Consider the following 16,792-nt stretch of genomic DNA (forward strand, 5'->3'; position numbering starts at 1 on the left):
ACGATTGACCCTGACATGATTAGAACACACAACCTTCTAATCTGGGGTCAGACACACTACCATTGCGCCACAAGGTCCTGATATAAAAGCTAAAGACTACCTACAACAATAAACATTCTGCCTGAATTTTGGTAGCATAGAAGAATGCAACAAAGTGCCTTGAGACATGAGAACATCAAGATTCAAATAAGTTAGACCACATTTTGTCTCCAGGAAATACAACCTAGGCAGAGATTGACCCTGACGTGATTTGAACACGCAACCTTCTGATCTGGAGTCAGACGCGCTACCATTGCGCCACAAGGTCCTGATATCAAGGCTATGGACTGCCTACAACAATAAACATTCAGCCTGAATTTTGGTAGCATAGAAGATTGCAATAAAGTGCCTTGAGACATGAGAACATCAAGTTTCAGATAATTTATACCACATCTTGTCTTCAGAAAATACTACCTACGCAGAGATTGACCCTGACGTGATTTGAACACGCAACCTTCTGATCTGGAGTCAGACACGCTACCATTGCGCCACAAGGTCCTGATATCGAGGCTATAGACTACCTACAACAATAAACATTCTGCCTGAATTTTGGTTGCGTAGAAGATTGCAATAAAGTGCCTTGAGACATGAGAACATCAAGTTTCAGACAAGTTATATCACATCATGTCTCCCGGAAACACAACGTACGCAGAGATTGAACCTGACGTGATTTGAACACACAACCTTCTGATCTGGAGTCAGACACGCTACCATCACGCCACAAGGTCCCAATATCAAGGTAATAGACTACCTACAACAATAAACATTCTGCCTGAATTTTGGTTGCATAGAAAAAGCAACAAAGTGCCTTGAGACATGAGAACCTCAAGATTCAAATAAGTTAGACCACATCTTGCTCCCAGGAAATACAACTTAGGCAGAGATTGACCCGGACGTGATTTGAACACGCAACCTTCTGATCTGGAGTCAGACGCGCTACCATTGCGCCACAAGGTCCTGATATCAAAGCTATAGACTACCTACAACAATAAACATTCTGCCTGAATTTTGGTAACATAGAAGATTGCAATAAAGTGCCTTGAGACATGAGAACATCAAGTTTCAGATAAGTTATATCACATCATGTCTCCAGGAAATACAATGTAGGCAGAGATTGACCCTGACGTGATTTGAACACAACCTTCTGATCTGGAGTCAGACACGCTACCATCACGCCGCAAGGTCCTGATATCAAGGTAATAGACTACCTACAACAATAAACATTCTGCCTGAATTTTGGTTGCATAGAAGAATGCAACAAAGTGCCTTGAGACATGAGAACCTCAAGATTCAAACAAGTTAGACCACATCTTGTCCCCAGGAAATACAACTTAGGCAGAGATTGACCCTGACGTGATTTGAACACGCAACCTTCTGATCTGTAGTCAGACGCGCTACCATTGCGCCACAAGGTCCTGATATCAAAACAATAGACTACCTACAACAATAAACATTCTGCCTGAATTTTGGTAGCATAGAAGATTGCAACAAAGTGCCTTGAGACATGAGAACATCAAGATTCAAATAAGTTAGACCACATTTTGTCTCCAGGAAATACAACCTAGGCAGAGATTGACCCTGACGTGATTTGAACACGCAACCTTCTGATCTGGAGTCAGACGCGCTACCATTGCGCCACAAGGTCCTGATATCAAGGCTATAGACTGCCTACAACAATAAACATTCAGCCTGAATTTTGGTAACATAGAAGATTGCAATAAAGTGCCTTGAGACATGAGAACATCAAGATTCAAATAAGTTATATCACATCATGTCTCCAGGAAATACAATGTAGGCAGAGATTGACCCTGACGTGATTTGAACACACAACCTTCTGATCTGGAGTCAGACACGCTACCATCACGCCGCAAGGTCATGATATCAAGGTAATAGACTACCTACAACAATAAACATTCTGCCTGAATTTTGGTTGCATAAAAGAATGCAACAAAGTGCCTTGAGACATGAGAACCTCAAGATTCAAACAAGTTAGACCACATCTTGTCCCCAGGAAATACAACTTAGGCAGAGATTGACCCTGACGTGATTTGAACACGCAACCTTCTGATCTGTAGTCAGACGCGCTACCATTGCGCCACAAGGTCCTGATATCAAAACAATAGACTACCTACAACAATAAACATTCTGCCTGAATTTTGGTAGCATAGAAGATTGCAACAAAGTGCCTTGAGACATGAGAACATCAAGATTCAAATAAGTTAGACCACATTTTGTCTCCAGGAAATACAACCTAGGCAGAGATTGACCCTGACGTGATTTGAACACGCAACCTTCTGATCTGGAGTCAGACGCGCTACCATTGCGCCACAAGGTCCTGATATCAAGGCTATAGACTGCCTACAACAATAAACATTCAGCCTGAATTTTGGTAACATAGAAGATTGCAATAAAGTGCCTTGAGACATGAGAACATCAAGATTCAAATAAGTTATACCACATCTTGTCCCCAGGAAATACAACCTAGGCAGAGATTGACCCTGACGTGATTTGAACACGCAACCTTCTGATCTGGAGTCAGACACACTACCATCACGCCACAAGGTCCTGATATTAAGGTGATAGACTACCTACAACAATAAACATTCTGCCTGAATTTTGGTTGCATAGAAGAATGCAACAAAGTGCCTTGAGACATGAGAACCTCAAGATTCAAATAAGTTAGACCTCATCTTGGCCCCAGGAAATACAACTTAGGCAGAGATTGACCCTGACGTGATTTGAACACGCAACCTTCTGATCTGGAGTCAGACGCGCTACCATTGCGCCACAAGGTCCTGATATCAGAGATATAGACTACCTACAACAATAAACATTCTGCCTGAATTTTGGTAGCATAGAAGATTGCAACAAAGTGCCTTGAGACATGTGAACATCAAGATTCAAATAAGTTAGACCACATTTTGTCTCCAGGAAATACAACCTAGGCAGAGATTGACCCTGACGTGATTTGAACACGCAACCTTCTGATCTGGAGTCAGACGCGCTACCATTGCGCCACAAGGTCCTGATATCAAGGCTATAGACTGCCTACAACAATAAACATTCAGCCTGAATTTTGGTAACATAGAAGATTGCAATAAAGTGCCTTGAGACATGAGAACATCAAGATTCAAATAAGTTATACCACATCTTGTCCCCAGGAAATACAACCTAGGCAGAGATTGACCCTGACGTGATTTGAACACGCAACCTTCTGATCTGGAGTCAGACACACTACCATCACGCCACAAGGTCCTGATATCAAGGTGATAGACTACCTACAACAATAAACATTCTGCCTGAATTTTGGTTGCATAGAAGAATGCAACAAAGTGCCTTGAGACATGAGAACCTCAAGATTCAAATAAGTTAGACCTCATCTTGGCCCCAGGAAATACAACTTAGGCAGAGATTGACCCTGACGTGATTTGAACACGCAACCTTCTGATCTGGAGTCAGACGCGCTACCATTGCGCCACAAGGTCCTGATATCAAAGCTATAGACTACCTACAACAATAAACATTCTGCCTGAATTTTGGTAGCATAGAAGATTGCAACAAAGTGCCTTGAGACATGAGAACATCAAGATTCAAATAAGTTAGACCACATTTTGTCTCCAGGAAATACAACCTAGGCAGAGATTGACCCTGACGTGATTTGAACACGCAACCTTCTGATCTGGAGTCAGACGCGCTACCATTGCGCCACAAGGTCCTGATATCAAGGCTATAGACTGCCTACAACAATAAACATTCTGCCTGAATTTTGGTAGCATAGAAGATTGCAACAAAGTGCCTTGAGACATGAGAACATCAAGATTCAAATAATTTATAACACATCTTGTCTCCAGGAAATACTACCTAGGCAGAGATTGACCCTGACGTGATTTGAACACGCAACCTTCTGATCTGGAGTCAGACACGCTACCATTGCGCCACAAGGTCCAGATATCAAGACTATAGACTACCTACAACAATAAACATTCTGCCTGAATTTTGGTTGCATAGAAAATGCAACAAAGTGCCTTGAGACATGAGAACATCAAGATTCAAATAAGTTATACCACATTTTGTCCCCAGGAATTACAACCTAGGCAGAGATTCACCACGATATGATTTGAACATGCAACCTTCTGATCTGGAGTTAGACGCGCTACCATTGCGCCACAAGGTCCTGATATCAAAGCTATAGACTACCTACAACAATAAACATTCTGCCTGAATTTTGGTAGCATAGAAGATTGCAATAAAGTGCCTTGAGACATGAGAACATCAAGATTCAAATAAGTTAGACCACATCTTGGCCTCAGGAAATACAACTTAGGCAGAGATTGACCCTGACGTGATTTGAACACACAACCTTCTGATCTGGAGTCAGACTCGCTACCATTGCACCACAAGGTCCTGATATGAAAGCTATAGACTACCTACAACAATAAACATTCTGCCTGAAATTTTGGTTGCGTAGAAGATTGCAATAAAGTGCCTTGAGACATGAGAACATCAAGATTCAAATAAGTTATACCACATCTTGTCCCCAGGAAATACAACCTAGGCAGAGATTGACCCTGACGTGATTTGAACACGCAACCTTCTGATCTGGAGTCAGACACACTACCATCACGCCACAAGGTCCTGATATCAAGGTGATAGACTACCTACAACAATAAACATTCTGCCTGAATTTTGGTTGCATAGAAGAATGCAACAAAGTGCCTTGAGACATGAGAACCTCAAGATTCAAATAAGTTAGACCTCATCTTGGCCCCAGGAAATACAACTTAGGCAGATATTGACCCTGACGTGATTTGAACACGCAACCTTCTGATCTGGAGTCAGACGCGCTACCATTGCGCCACAAGGTCCTGATATCAGAGCTATAGACTACCTACAACAATAAACATTCTGCCTGAATTTTGGTAGCATAGAAGATTGCAACAAAGTGCCTTGAGACATGAGAACATCAAGATTCAAATAAGTTAGACCACATTTTGTCTCCAGGAAATACAACCTAGGCAGAGATTGACCCTGACGTGATTTGAACACGCAACCTTCTGATCTGGAGTCAGACGCGCTACCATTGCGCCACAAGGTCCTGATATCAAGGCTATAGACTGCCTACAACAATAAACATTCTGCCTGAATTTTGGTAGCATAGAAGATTGCAACAAAGTGCCTTGAGACATGAGAACATCAAGATTCAGATAATTTATAACACATCTTGTCCCCAGGAAATACAACCTAGGCAGAGATTGACCCTGACGTGATTTGAACACGCAACCTTCTGATCTGGAGTCAGACGCGCTACCATTGCGCCACAAGGTCCTGATATCAAGGCTATGGACTGCCTACAACAATAAACATTCTGCCTGAATTTTGGTTGCATAGAAAATGCAACAAAGTGCCTTGAGACATGAGAACATCAAGATTCAAATAAGTTATACCACATCTTGTCCCAAGGAAATACAACCTAGGCAGAGATTGACCCTGACGTGATTTGAACACGCAACCTTCTGATCTGGAGTCAGACGCGCTACCATTGCGCCACAACGTCCTGATATCAAGGCTATAGACTGCCTACAACAATAAACATTCAGCCTGAATTTTGGTAACATAGAATATTGCAATAAAGTGCCTTGAGACATGAGAACATCAAGATTCAAATAAGTTATACCACATCTTGTCTCCAGGAAATACAACCTAGGCAGAGATTGACCCTGACGTGATTTGAACACACAACCTTCTGATCTGGAGTCAGACACACTACCATTGCACCACAAGGTCCTGATATTAAGGTAATAGACTACGTACAACAATAAACATTCTGCCTGAATTTTGGTTGCATAGAAGAATGCAACAAAGTGCCTTGAGACATGAGAACATCAAGATTCAAATAAGTTATACCACATTTTGTCCCCAGGAATTACAACCTAGGCAGAGATTCACCACGATATGATTTGAACATGCAACCTTCTGATCTGGAGTTAGACGCGCTACCATTGCGCCACAAGGTCCTGATATCAAAGCTATAGACTACCTACAACAATAAACATTCTGCCTGAATTTTGGTAGCATAGAAGATTGCAACAAAGTGCCTTGAGACATGAGAACATCAAGATTCAAATAAGTTAGACCTCATCTTGGCCCCAGGAAATACAACTTAGGCAGAGATTGACCCTGACGTGATTTGAACACGCAACCTTCTGATCTGGAGTCAGACGCGCTACCATTGCGCCACAAGGTCCTGATATCAAGGCTATAGACTGCCTACAACAATAAACATTCAGCCTGAATTTTGGTAACATAGAATATTGCAATAAAGTGCCTTGAGACATGAGAACATCAAGATTCAAATAAGTTATACCACATCTTGTCTCCAGGAAATACAACCTAGGCAGAGATTGACCCTGACATGATTTGAACACACAACCTTCTGATCTGGAGTCAGACACACTACCATTGCACCACAAGATCCTGATATTAAGGTAATAGACTACGTACAACAATAAACATTCTGCCTGAATTTTGGTTGCATAGAAGAATGCAACAAAGTGCCTTGAGACATGAGAACATCAAGATTCAAATAAGTTATACCACATTTTGTCCCCAGGAATTACAACCTAGGCAGAGATTCACCACGATATGATTTGAACATGCAACCTTCTGATCTGGAGTTAGACGCGCTACCATTGCGCCACAAGGTCCTGATATCAAAGCTATAGACTACCTACAACAATAAACATTCTGCCTGAATTTTGGTAGCATAGAAGATTGCAACAAAGTGCCTTGAGACATGAGAACATCAAGATTCAAATAAGTTAGACCACATTTTGTCTGCAGGAAATACAACCTTGGCAGAGATTGACCCTGACGTGATTTGAACACGCAACCTTCTGATCTGGAGTCAGACGCGCTACCATTGCGCCACAAGGTCCTGATATCAAAGCTATAGACTGCCTACAACAATAAACATTTAACCTGAATTTTGGTAGCATAGAAGATTGCAATAAAGTGCCTTGAGACATGAGAACATCAAGTTCCAGATAATTTATAACACATCTTGTCTCCAGGAAATACTACCTAGGCAGAGATTGACCCTGACGTGATTTGAACACGCAACCTTCTGATCTGGAGTCAGACGCGCTACCATTGCGCCACAAGGTCCTGATATCAAGGCTATGGACTGCCTACAACAACAAACATTCAGCCTGAATTTTGGTAGCATAGAAGATTGCAATAAAGTGCCTTGAGACATGAGAACATCAAGATTCAAATAAGTTAGACCACATCTTGGCCTCAGGAAATACAACTTAGGCAGAGATTGACCCTGACGTGATTTGAACACGCAATCTTCTGATCTGGAGTCAGACGCGCTACCATTGCGCCACAAGGTCCTGATATCAAAGCTATAGACTACCTACAACAATAAACATTCTGCCTGAAATTTTGGTTGCGTAGAAGATTGCAATAAAGTGTCTTGAGACAGGAGAACATCAAGTTTCAGATAAGTTATATCACATCATGTCTCCAGGAAATACAATGTAGGCAGAGATTGACCCTGACGTGATTTGAACACACAACCTTCTGATCTGGAGTCAGACACGCTACCATCACGCCACAAGGTCCTGATATCAAGGTAATAGACTACTTACAACAATAAACATTCTGCCTGAATTTTGGTTGCATAGAAGAATGCAACAAAGTGACTTGAGACATATGAGAACCTCAAGATTCAAACAAGTTAGACTACATCTTGTCCCCAGGAAATACAACTTAGGCAGAGATTGACCCTGACGTGATTTGAACACGCAACCTTCTGATCTGGACTCAGACGCGCTACCATTGCGCCACAAGGTCCTGATATCAAAGCTATAGACTACCTACAACAATAAACATTCTGCCTGAATTTTGGTAGCATAGAAGATTGCAACAAAGTGCCTTGAGACATGAGAACATCAAGATTCAAATAAGTTAGACCACATTTTGTCTCCAGGAAATACAACCTAGGCAGAGATTGACCCTGACGTGATTTGAACACGCAACCTTCTGATCTGGAGTCAGACGCGCTACCATTGCGCCACAACGTCCTGATATCAAGGCTATAGACTGCCTACAACAATAAACATTCAGCCTGAATTTTGGTAACATAGAATATTGCAATAAAGTGCCTTGAGACATGAGAACATCAAGATTCAAATAAGTTAGACCACATTTTGTCTGCAGGAAATACAACCTTGGCAGAGATTGACCCTGACGTGATTTGAACACGCAACCTTCTGATCTGGAGTCAGACGCGCTACCATTGCGCCACAAGGTCCTGATATCAAGGCTATAGACTGCCTACAACAATAAACATTTAACCTGAATTTTGGTAGCATAGAAAATGCAACAAAGTGCCTTGAGACATGAGAACATCAAGATTCAAATAAGTAATACCACATCTTGTCCCCAGGAAATACAACCTAGGCAGAGATTGACCCTGACGTGATTTGAACACGCAACCTTCTGATCTGTAGTTAGACGCGCTACCATTGCGCCACAAGGTCCTGATAGCAAGGCTATGGACTGCCTACAACAACAAACATTCAGCCTGAATTTTGGTAGCATAGAAGATTGCAATAAAGTGCCTTGAGACATGAGAACATCAAGATTCAAATAAGTTAGACCACATCTTGGCCTCAGGAAATACAACTTAGGCAGAGATTGACCCTGACGTGATTTGAACACGCAACCTTCTGATCTGGAGTCAGACGCGCTACCATTGCGCCACAAGGTCCTGATATCAAAGCTATAGACTACCTACAACAATAAACATTCTGCCTGAAATTTTGGTTGCGTAGAAGATTGCAATAAAGTGCCTTGAGACAGGAGAACATCAAGTTTCAGATAAGTTACATCACATCATGTCTCCAGGAAATACAATGTAGGCAGAGATTGACCCTGACGTGATTTGAACACACAACCTTCTGATCTGGAGTCAGACACGCTACCATCACGCCGCAAGGTCCTGATATCAAGGTAATAGACTACTTACAACAATAAACATTCTGCCTGAATTTTGGTTGCATAGAAGAATGCAACAAAGTGCCTTGAGACATGAGAACCTCAAGATTCAAACAAGTTAGACCACATCTTGTCCCCAGGAAATACAACTTAGGCAGAGATTGACCCTGACGTGATTTGAACACGCAACCTTCTGATCTGGAGTCAGACGCGCTACCATTGTGCCACAAGGTCCTGATATCAAGGCTATAGACTGCCTACAACAATAAACATTCAGCCTGAATTTTGGTAACATCGAAGATTGCAATAAAGTGCCTTGAGACATGAGAACATCAAGTTCCAGATAAGTTATACTACATCTTGTCTCCAAGAAGTACAACCTAGGCAGAATTTGACCCTGACATGCTACCATTGCACCACAAGGTCCTGATATCAAGGCTATAGACTACCTACAACAATAAACATTCTGCATGAATTTTGATTGTGCAGAAGATTACAACAAAGTGCTTGAGACATTAGAACATCAAGTTTCAGACAAGCTACTCAGCTCCATGTGTCCAAATATCTACAGGAAATGCGACCTGTGCTGAGATTGACCCTCATGTGATTTGATCACACTACCTGCTCATCTTCAAGCCACAAAAGGTCGCGGTGGGTGCTGACCCTAGTGATAATAAAGCAGTTCATAATATATATATATATATATATAAAATGGCCTACGAAATATCTGTATCATATATTATATTTTGTCCATCAATACTTACAAAATAATTCCAAATTGTCTGTTAGCTTCCTTCCATTGTGTTTCCCCCTGGCTGCACTTCTTCCAGATGTGTGTTTTCATATTGAAGCATTTAACCAATCACATTTCAGCCATTATTTGTTGCCAAATCTGCCTCAAGGCCTTCACAATCAGTTCTTCAGGCTTTGCTGCATTAAACAAGCGTCGATAAGACTGTTGCTTTAACCAATCAGATTTCGAGTGTGCAACACCACAAAGCTTTCTCGCAGGCGTAGGGATACGTCATTGCCTTCTCGTAGTCGTAGGGATACGTCATCGCTTTCACCAACTTTGATTGGCTAGTGAAAGAGTAGGCGGGCCAAAGCCAGAGTGAGCCAGCCAGAGTGAGCAAACTCAATTCACAATGGCCGACGGAGGAAAACAAATGGATTTGGTTGCAGATTTGCTGGCAAAGCCATTTTCAAGACGGACTTTTCAAGAAAAATAGCTGGACATCATTACGAAAGGTCAGACACCTCCAAAGCAAGCAAGCCTGTCGCAACCAGCAACGAACATTTTCAGCACTAAATCGAATAAAAACGTATGCCAGAAATACGACAGGACAGGCTCGACTTTCAGCATTAGCTTCGATGGCGATAGAAAAGAAGAAGGAAAGAAAGGAGGATGGATATTGTGTACAGTTAAAAATGATTTTTGGTGAGTAAAATATGGCTATATTCCTAAATAATATTTCAATTGTATGAGGTTATTATTGATGATTTTTTATGTGTCGCAGCTGTAGCTGCAGTAGAGGTTTTATAGCCATAAAAGTTTTTGAGGGTTGGATTGATTCGTTGAAGGCGCTACGAGAAAATACACGGACCGCCACTGATATATATGTATGTATATATGTATATATATATATATATATATATATATATATATATATATATATATATATATATGTACATGTATTTTTGTTATTATGAAAACAATATTAAGAAAAACAAATATACATTTTTGAAAAACGCAACTTTATTTTCTCTTCATCTGTTAGTCTGTTTTTATGCATATATTCTGGATTTTGCATTTTGCCATTAAACAACTACCAATACTTTTTCTTAACCACCACCAACATTTCGTCTATGAGTTGAATCGCCAGTAAAACTATTGGTTTAATGAGTGGATTCACCAGTAAAACTATTGGTCATGCCCACAGGAAAAGAAGAGGAAGCTGTAGAAATCAGCCAATCATTTCCCTGATGGCACGTGAGGTCACCGGGCGGTGCCAGGTGCGCCGGGGAAAAAAACAAGCAGCATGTGGTTTTTAATTCGAAGCAGACCTCTGCGCTCAACTAACCCGAAGACCTCAAACACACCCTGCAAGGGAAAACACTCATGCATTCCTCTTGCAAACTATGTCGAGTATGTGCTCAACTTCCATGCTGATGCTCACCTGAGCTGCTTTGGTTTTTCTCCCTTAGTTACAAGACCTGTACTTGCTGGATTACACCACATTAACAGACACTTGGTGTGTTGTGTGGACACACACTTTGGTGTGTGAGAGTGGTCTGGAAAGCATCGCTGACTTGGATGTTATTTTGGTAAAATGGGAGGAAGTGCTCATTGCTGGGGGGAAAAGGTGCATGTTTTCACCTGCCTTCCTGTTCAGAGGACGCTATCGAGACTGGGTCGAGGTGACATAAGCAGCAGAACAAAATGACCTTTTTCTAGTATGGTGTGTATGGAAAAAGACTGAATCCTATTCAGCCACCATTTTCCCTTCAATTCCGTACACGTAGGAAGTCCATAACAAGTACGACAAACTGCATACTGAACAGAGATTTCCCCAAAATAGGAAGAGGACAGATTTGCCATGCAGGAAGCCACCCCAAAAAAATTGAAACAGGAAAATGATTGGCACAGACAAGACACGATATGAATCACCATGATGTGAAAGATGGTGGCTCATATTTAAAAAGGCAAATCATGAATTTTTCCGTGTTAGTGGAGAAAGTAATGTTCGAACACGGAAAATGATAACTCATAATTGCTGTCCCTTTGGGATGGATGTGAGTTCAGTTATACCCTCACCCCTGTGGTGAAGGTATAATGTACCGACGGCTTGTCTTATGTTATACTGTTATATATTGAAGGTTTATAATCCATGCACAGTTTAAATGAACATTTAGAATACACACGTCTATATTTGAATTACTCTCACCATAACACACTGACCCATGTTAGGTCAAAAGTTGCCCACTAAGGGCTATCAAGGACATTATTTACTCTATGTACATTATGTAAACACTGATAATACTCAAGATACTTGATACAAAAGACTTGATACAAGACACAAAAAATAGGACACTCTCTTTACTAGTAAGTATACCTGCACTGGTGTTATGTTCTTTCTCTTTATTCCATCTCAGATGTGGAAGATGGCTGTTTTATATTCTGTCTCGAGCTATTTAGACCTGTTATCCTTAAATTAGGCACCCCACAGCCCACCCGTTGCATTTCTTTCTCATATTTTTTGGCTAGCCTGACTGCTGTGTGTGACTGCTGCATGGAAATGAATGAATGATTTTATATGTAGTATACCTTTTCGAGGTATGGAGTTTGCATGTTCTCCATGGGTTTCTCTTGGAACTCAGTTTTCCTCCAGAATGCCCAAAATATGCAGGGTAGGTAAGTTGAATGCTCTAAATTGCCCCCAGGTATGAGTATGTGCATGAATGGCTGTCAATCTGCTTGAGCCCTGGGATTGTCAGGCCATCAATTTACGTTGTTTCCTGCTTGATGCCCGTAGTTGGGTAGGATAGGCTCCAGCACCCCCTGTAACTCTTGTGATGGTAAGCAGCTTAGAAAATGAATGAATAAATATATTTTTAAATGCATACTGTGGGAAAAAAATACAAAAAAAATGCTGGCGACACGTTTGCAAATAATTTAAAGTGTAAAGTTCCCAACATCGGTAATAGACCTTCACATGTTCAAGTCATTCCCTGATGTAGTGACGGTAGTATTGTAGGTTCAACACGCAGAACGCAGTCCATCTGGAGCCTATTACAGCGCTCCCTCTCCCACAGGAAGTGGGCCATCATTTAAAAATGACAGGCAGGTACATGGAAGGATCACAGCTCTTCTGTTCTGTGATTCTTTGGCTTCGAGAGCCTTCACGTTTTCACAAGCACTACAGCTGCTCTTTTCCACTTTTCAATGTTTGTTGAGCATCTCAGAAACATCAAGTTGAATTTCTATTGCAGTGCTCATGTGCATGATGTACAATACGTGGTGAGTGACTGAATGAGTGAGAGTGACAGTAGATATAGCATATTCATTCTCTGTACTGCTTGTCCTCACAAGTCACGGGTGGTGCTGGAGCCTATCGTAGCTTACTTCAAGCACCAGGCAGGGGACATCCTGAATTGGTGGCCAGCTAATCGCAGGATATATATATATATATATATATATATATATATATATATATATATATATATATATATATATATATATATATATATATATATATATATATATATAAATATATATATATATATATATATATATGTATACGTGTGCGGTTGTTTGGTCGCCGGTCTATGTGTATGTGTGTGTATATGTGTATATATATATATATACATATATATAATATATATGGATATATATATATATAAATATATATATATACATATATATAATATATATGGATATATATATATATATATATATATATATATATATATATATATATATATATATATATATTCATTGTGAGAGCCTGTTGGTGTGTATTTAGGTGTAAAACTTACTAATATGTTAGTATTCTTATTCAGAATCATGTGACGTGTCTGGAATGGTGGTCCTTCAACAAGAAAAATTAGGTCAGCTGCCTCCAGGTTGGTCTGAGAACAGAAGGGAGCATGCACGCACATTGACACACATTACTCACACACACACAAACACACATACCCTCTTTCATATAGACATAAATTCTCATACATTCACAATAGCACAAGCACACCCTAACAGCGAACAAAATACACACTCTCATACTATCGAACACACTACTTTGACACATTTTCTCTCCCACACACAAATGTCTACAAGGTGATGCTTTTTGACAACTGTGTGGCTCACTCCCTCCCCCAAACAAAAGGCCGACCCACCTGTTTGTCACGAACCCTTATCAATATGACTGTCAAGATGACAACAGGAAATCACTGCAAACGGGAAATGAATTTGGCATCAGGACCTTGGCGTCGCCTTGGAGCAGCTTCGGTGAAAGAAGGAGGAAAAAAAGGTATTCCCATTAATATCACCTAAATTCAGAAGGAATTTGATGTGGAGTAATTTTCATTAAAGACGGGTAGATCTTGCTATTCTCACACCAAAAGCTCAAGCAACCCAATTCCTATTTTTGCCTTTATTCTACACAAATGAGACACTTTCTTGGGGGTCTGAAGGGGCCAAGTTGCATATTTTCAAATTTGATCTAGGCCACGTTAGCATGTGGTTTTAAATCCGATCTGGTCACTCTCAAGTCCCCGAAAATGAAATAGTAAATAACGGGAGAACCTCATAGACGAAGGTGTTCATTGGAAGAACAGCCAATGCAAATTGGGGGATACCACCGCTAGGGTCTGGCTTGAACTCATCTTTCAGACTTGAGGCTGACTTGACCACAGTGATTAAAGATAAGTGGTAAAAACACATGTACAAGCTGAGAACAATTGAGCTCTAAATCGCAGCATTTCGGCCAGAAAGTCTTTTGTCTGGATTTTTGCCCAGATATTTTGGGCGGGTCTGAAATTGAATTGGGTGGCGTCACATTAGTTTCTTGTTTTCTAGCACTTCCCTTTCACAACATAAGGTTAAATGTACCATCAGTAGCTATTCTTGGTTAGTCCGTTTTTATAGCAAGGACTAATACCTCAATGACACTAAAGATTGAGAGGAATGATGCAGATGGTATAATTGGGGAAAGTTGTAGGTTAATTGTCAATATACTATTTTTTTATTATTGATTAATTTGGCAGGGTTATTAATTTTTTTTTAACCAAATCAAACTATTACATTTTTACTTCCACTGGGCAGCCCAGGCTAGTTTCCTTGCCTTTGTAATGTCTTGGAAGTACCAAGAGAAAAGAAAAGGACACAACAACAGCACAATCCAAAGATTTTTTTCCTACAACATTCAATAAAAACCGTGGTTAAAGAATCAGCAAGCTCTGGCTGAGGAAGGTTTTTTCTGAGAGGGAGCGGGGGGGCCAATACACCCACAGGGTCTTTAGCATTATTCCCCAATAAACCCAGTAAAGAATAAAACAAAAGGAATTTAACTTCCATTTCCCACTTAGAAGTGTTAAATAAAACCACCACTTCCTCAGTGGAAGCACATTAAGCAGCAAGGAGCTCACCTGTGGAGGTGTTGTTATGTAGTCGGCCCTCCACCCCCACTCAAAACGCACACACACTGGGGTGGATCTCCTATTTAACAGGCAATAAAATGCATTTGTAGTCACACACCAAGACAGGAAGGTAGAATCTACTGTACTGAATTGGGTATATCCTAAATACAAAACATAACATTTAAGGAGCATTATGTAAAATGTGATCCTGGTTGCAGTACCATTTTTGGCCACCAAACTTACATATTGTTCATTCAAATACTCATTCATTCATTCATTTTCTGAATCGCTTTATCCTCATTAGGGTGGTGGGGGGTGCTGGAGTCCATCCCAGCTGACTCCGGGCCAGAGGCGGGGGACACCCAGAATTGGTGGCGAGCCAATCACAGGGCACAAGGAGACAAACAACCATGCACACTTACACCCATACCTAGTGGCAATTTAGAGTGTCCAACCAGCTTACCATGCATGTTTTTGGAATATGGGAGGAAACCAGAGTACCCAGAGAATACCCGTGCAGGCCCGGGGAGAAAATGCAAACTCCACACAGGTGGACTGACCTGGACTTGAATCCAGGACCCCATAGCTGTGAGGCTGACGTACTAACCACTTAAGTCGTCAGGCCGCCTCATTGTTTATTCAAATACTATAAATATTCACTATAAATATTCACTTTGAATAGGCACTTCGTGCTTACATTCAGAAGTAAAAAAACAAACAAAAACAATTTAAAAAATATATCAATGTGCGCGTGGGGTTTAGGGGCACCTGGTGCACTACGGGGATTCGGAAATCCGATCTGCAGGTACCAGAATAGCCCAACGGGAACAGCAAGGGCAATTTTTTTGTTCTGTGGTGTCTCTGAGTAACAAACAGGTGCTCAAATATATACTAGTATTTCAAATTATCCAAGAAACTTGTTTCATTTATTTAAAAAAAACAATTTGGTACATAACGAAGCCTGAAATTCTATAACCCTGACAATTGGGACATATACACCCCACAATTTTACTAAATGATTGTCTGAGGATGTACTAAATAACTGGAACATGATTTTGAGATCTTGAGGTTCCTATTTTGCCTTCTTTTTCTATTTCTGATATTGGAGGATTAACCTGAAAGTTGTAACAGTTGTGTAGTGCTGTTTTTATCCCAAAGGAACTACACACATCATAAAATGTATATAAAATACAAAAATATACATTTCATAATTATATCAGATAATGATGATCAAAGACTACATAAGAGACAAATTAATCAATTAAAATCATATGAGGGATTTTGGAATACAAAAAAAACCTAAATAGTAAATACTGATAGCCGATGCTTACACCACACTGTATAACTGTTTATGTCTATACATATATCTACTGTGTTAGTTAAAAACGCATAGCTTTTTAAAACATAGTTTTTGGGGCCATCAAGGGTTGCAAATTGCTGAAAATAAAATCACCATGTGCCGGCTTCTTTTTACCTGTAGAAAATTTTCTTCATTGCAGATTTTAATAGGTTGATTACATATTAATTCCTGAGTCCATTAAGAGGCGCCATGTAATGAAAGTGATGTTTGCCGTTCAGCAACGGAGAGTGTCGCAAACCAGGTGTTCGGCATGAA

General features: G+C 40.5%; 32 non-coding genes across 32 annotated transcripts; all 32 read right to left on the reverse strand.

Annotated features, from left to right (window-relative positions):
• Window positions 1-235: 235 nt before the first annotated feature.
• trnaw-cca (transfer RNA tryptophan (anticodon CCA)) lies at window positions 236-307 on the reverse strand. The gene has a single exon. It is a non-coding gene; the product is annotated as a tRNA-Trp (tRNA).
• A 158-nt stretch (window positions 308-465) lies between these two features.
• On the reverse strand, window positions 466-537 carry trnaw-cca (transfer RNA tryptophan (anticodon CCA)). Its single transcript has one exon. It is a non-coding gene; the product is annotated as a tRNA-Trp (tRNA).
• Window positions 538-924: 387 nt separating this feature from the next.
• Window positions 925-996, reverse strand: trnaw-cca (transfer RNA tryptophan (anticodon CCA)). Its single transcript has one exon. It is a non-coding gene; the product is annotated as a tRNA-Trp (tRNA).
• Window positions 997-1,382: 386 nt separating this feature from the next.
• trnac-aca (transfer RNA cysteine (anticodon ACA)) lies at window positions 1,383-1,454 on the reverse strand. Its single transcript has one exon. It is a non-coding gene; the product is annotated as a tRNA-Cys (tRNA).
• A 158-nt stretch (window positions 1,455-1,612) lies between these two features.
• trnaw-cca (transfer RNA tryptophan (anticodon CCA)) lies at window positions 1,613-1,684 on the reverse strand. Its single transcript has one exon. It is a non-coding gene; the product is annotated as a tRNA-Trp (tRNA).
• A 388-nt stretch (window positions 1,685-2,072) lies between these two features.
• Window positions 2,073-2,144, reverse strand: trnac-aca (transfer RNA cysteine (anticodon ACA)). Its single transcript has one exon. It is a non-coding gene; the product is annotated as a tRNA-Cys (tRNA).
• A 158-nt stretch (window positions 2,145-2,302) lies between these two features.
• trnaw-cca (transfer RNA tryptophan (anticodon CCA)) lies at window positions 2,303-2,374 on the reverse strand. The gene has a single exon. It is a non-coding gene; the product is annotated as a tRNA-Trp (tRNA).
• A 158-nt stretch (window positions 2,375-2,532) lies between these two features.
• Window positions 2,533-2,604, reverse strand: trnaw-cca (transfer RNA tryptophan (anticodon CCA)). Its single transcript has one exon. It is a non-coding gene; the product is annotated as a tRNA-Trp (tRNA).
• Window positions 2,605-2,762: 158 nt separating this feature from the next.
• trnaw-cca (transfer RNA tryptophan (anticodon CCA)) lies at window positions 2,763-2,834 on the reverse strand. The gene has a single exon. It is a non-coding gene; the product is annotated as a tRNA-Trp (tRNA).
• A 158-nt stretch (window positions 2,835-2,992) lies between these two features.
• Window positions 2,993-3,064, reverse strand: trnaw-cca (transfer RNA tryptophan (anticodon CCA)). The gene has a single exon. It is a non-coding gene; the product is annotated as a tRNA-Trp (tRNA).
• A 158-nt stretch (window positions 3,065-3,222) lies between these two features.
• trnaw-cca (transfer RNA tryptophan (anticodon CCA)) lies at window positions 3,223-3,294 on the reverse strand. Its single transcript has one exon. It is a non-coding gene; the product is annotated as a tRNA-Trp (tRNA).
• A 158-nt stretch (window positions 3,295-3,452) lies between these two features.
• trnaw-cca (transfer RNA tryptophan (anticodon CCA)) lies at window positions 3,453-3,524 on the reverse strand. The gene has a single exon. It is a non-coding gene; the product is annotated as a tRNA-Trp (tRNA).
• A 158-nt stretch (window positions 3,525-3,682) lies between these two features.
• trnaw-cca (transfer RNA tryptophan (anticodon CCA)) lies at window positions 3,683-3,754 on the reverse strand. The gene has a single exon. It is a non-coding gene; the product is annotated as a tRNA-Trp (tRNA).
• Window positions 3,755-3,912: 158 nt separating this feature from the next.
• trnaw-cca (transfer RNA tryptophan (anticodon CCA)) lies at window positions 3,913-3,984 on the reverse strand. Its single transcript has one exon. It is a non-coding gene; the product is annotated as a tRNA-Trp (tRNA).
• A 387-nt stretch (window positions 3,985-4,371) lies between these two features.
• Window positions 4,372-4,443, reverse strand: trnaw-cca (transfer RNA tryptophan (anticodon CCA)). The gene has a single exon. It is a non-coding gene; the product is annotated as a tRNA-Trp (tRNA).
• Window positions 4,444-4,602: 159 nt separating this feature from the next.
• Window positions 4,603-4,674, reverse strand: trnaw-cca (transfer RNA tryptophan (anticodon CCA)). Its single transcript has one exon. It is a non-coding gene; the product is annotated as a tRNA-Trp (tRNA).
• A 158-nt stretch (window positions 4,675-4,832) lies between these two features.
• Window positions 4,833-4,904, reverse strand: trnaw-cca (transfer RNA tryptophan (anticodon CCA)). Its single transcript has one exon. It is a non-coding gene; the product is annotated as a tRNA-Trp (tRNA).
• A 158-nt stretch (window positions 4,905-5,062) lies between these two features.
• On the reverse strand, window positions 5,063-5,134 carry trnaw-cca (transfer RNA tryptophan (anticodon CCA)). Its single transcript has one exon. It is a non-coding gene; the product is annotated as a tRNA-Trp (tRNA).
• A 158-nt stretch (window positions 5,135-5,292) lies between these two features.
• trnaw-cca (transfer RNA tryptophan (anticodon CCA)) lies at window positions 5,293-5,364 on the reverse strand. Its single transcript has one exon. It is a non-coding gene; the product is annotated as a tRNA-Trp (tRNA).
• Window positions 5,365-5,521: 157 nt separating this feature from the next.
• trnaw-cca (transfer RNA tryptophan (anticodon CCA)) lies at window positions 5,522-5,593 on the reverse strand. Its single transcript has one exon. It is a non-coding gene; the product is annotated as a tRNA-Trp (tRNA).
• A 158-nt stretch (window positions 5,594-5,751) lies between these two features.
• trnaw-cca (transfer RNA tryptophan (anticodon CCA)) lies at window positions 5,752-5,823 on the reverse strand. The gene has a single exon. It is a non-coding gene; the product is annotated as a tRNA-Trp (tRNA).
• A 388-nt stretch (window positions 5,824-6,211) lies between these two features.
• Window positions 6,212-6,283, reverse strand: trnaw-cca (transfer RNA tryptophan (anticodon CCA)). Its single transcript has one exon. It is a non-coding gene; the product is annotated as a tRNA-Trp (tRNA).
• A 618-nt stretch (window positions 6,284-6,901) lies between these two features.
• Window positions 6,902-6,973, reverse strand: trnaw-cca (transfer RNA tryptophan (anticodon CCA)). The gene has a single exon. It is a non-coding gene; the product is annotated as a tRNA-Trp (tRNA).
• Window positions 6,974-7,131: 158 nt separating this feature from the next.
• On the reverse strand, window positions 7,132-7,203 carry trnaw-cca (transfer RNA tryptophan (anticodon CCA)). The gene has a single exon. It is a non-coding gene; the product is annotated as a tRNA-Trp (tRNA).
• Window positions 7,204-7,361: 158 nt separating this feature from the next.
• Window positions 7,362-7,433, reverse strand: trnaw-cca (transfer RNA tryptophan (anticodon CCA)). The gene has a single exon. It is a non-coding gene; the product is annotated as a tRNA-Trp (tRNA).
• A 159-nt stretch (window positions 7,434-7,592) lies between these two features.
• Window positions 7,593-7,664, reverse strand: trnaw-cca (transfer RNA tryptophan (anticodon CCA)). The gene has a single exon. It is a non-coding gene; the product is annotated as a tRNA-Trp (tRNA).
• A 160-nt stretch (window positions 7,665-7,824) lies between these two features.
• trnaw-cca (transfer RNA tryptophan (anticodon CCA)) lies at window positions 7,825-7,896 on the reverse strand. Its single transcript has one exon. It is a non-coding gene; the product is annotated as a tRNA-Trp (tRNA).
• Window positions 7,897-8,054: 158 nt separating this feature from the next.
• On the reverse strand, window positions 8,055-8,126 carry trnaw-cca (transfer RNA tryptophan (anticodon CCA)). The gene has a single exon. It is a non-coding gene; the product is annotated as a tRNA-Trp (tRNA).
• A 158-nt stretch (window positions 8,127-8,284) lies between these two features.
• Window positions 8,285-8,356, reverse strand: trnaw-cca (transfer RNA tryptophan (anticodon CCA)). The gene has a single exon. It is a non-coding gene; the product is annotated as a tRNA-Trp (tRNA).
• Window positions 8,357-8,513: 157 nt separating this feature from the next.
• trnac-aca (transfer RNA cysteine (anticodon ACA)) lies at window positions 8,514-8,585 on the reverse strand. The gene has a single exon. It is a non-coding gene; the product is annotated as a tRNA-Cys (tRNA).
• Window positions 8,586-8,743: 158 nt separating this feature from the next.
• Window positions 8,744-8,815, reverse strand: trnaw-cca (transfer RNA tryptophan (anticodon CCA)). Its single transcript has one exon. It is a non-coding gene; the product is annotated as a tRNA-Trp (tRNA).
• Window positions 8,816-9,204: 389 nt separating this feature from the next.
• On the reverse strand, window positions 9,205-9,276 carry trnaw-cca (transfer RNA tryptophan (anticodon CCA)). Its single transcript has one exon. It is a non-coding gene; the product is annotated as a tRNA-Trp (tRNA).
• Between the last annotated feature and the right edge of the window lie 7,516 nt (window positions 9,277-16,792).

The sequence above is a fragment of the Stigmatopora argus genome, chromosome 12 (assembly GCF_051989625.1).
Source record: "Stigmatopora argus isolate UIUO_Sarg chromosome 12, RoL_Sarg_1.0, whole genome shotgun sequence".
NCBI classification, from domain to species: Eukaryota; Metazoa; Chordata; class Actinopteri; order Syngnathiformes; family Syngnathidae; genus Stigmatopora; species Stigmatopora argus.